Source organism: Colobus angolensis, unplaced genomic scaffold (assembly GCF_000951035.1).
Source record: "Colobus angolensis palliatus isolate OR3802 unplaced genomic scaffold, Cang.pa_1.0 Scaffold164, whole genome shotgun sequence".
Lineage (NCBI taxonomy): Eukaryota > Metazoa > Chordata > Mammalia > Primates > Cercopithecidae > Colobus > Colobus angolensis.
Window position 1 is genome coordinate 2,757,719 of NW_012114755.1, and position 310 is coordinate 2,758,028.

Below are 310 nucleotides of genomic sequence, written 5' to 3' on the forward strand. Positions count from 1 at the left end.
GCCGCCCCTCTGCGTCCCGCTGGCCTGTCAATCCACCTCACGGCGGGAGCCGGCGAGGGCTGAGCCGGGACTCCTCAGCACCGCTGCCCCTCTCAGGCTCGGGAGCCCGCGTACCTGGCAGTCAGTCAGTCTTTACGCAGCGCCGAGGTGGGTGCCGGAGAGAGACGCCAGGACCGGGACAGGCAGGCCGGCTGGCGGGCAGAGGGAGCGTGACCGTCCAGGAGCAGCCAAGCCCCCGATTTGAAATTAACCCGCTCCCGGCGCGAGCAGATCCCGCGGGCGGGGAGGGCCGCTCCCCTCCCCCACGCCC

General features: G+C 72.6%; 1 protein-coding gene across 2 annotated transcripts in view; it reads right to left on the reverse strand.

Annotated features, from left to right (window-relative positions):
- The window catches only part of E2F8 (E2F transcription factor 8), an 18,029-nt gene extending 17,752 nt beyond the window's left edge, over window positions 1-277 (reverse strand). The window contains exon 1 of one of the 2 annotated variants that reach the window (XM_011937483.1): window positions 115-277. The gene's annotated coding sequence lies outside the window, so the exon portion shown is untranslated. Of the gene's footprint in view, window positions 1-24 lie in introns of both variants that reach the window. The other variant, XM_011937484.1, reaches the window with a different exon arrangement.
- Between the last annotated feature and the right edge of the window lie 33 nt (window positions 278-310).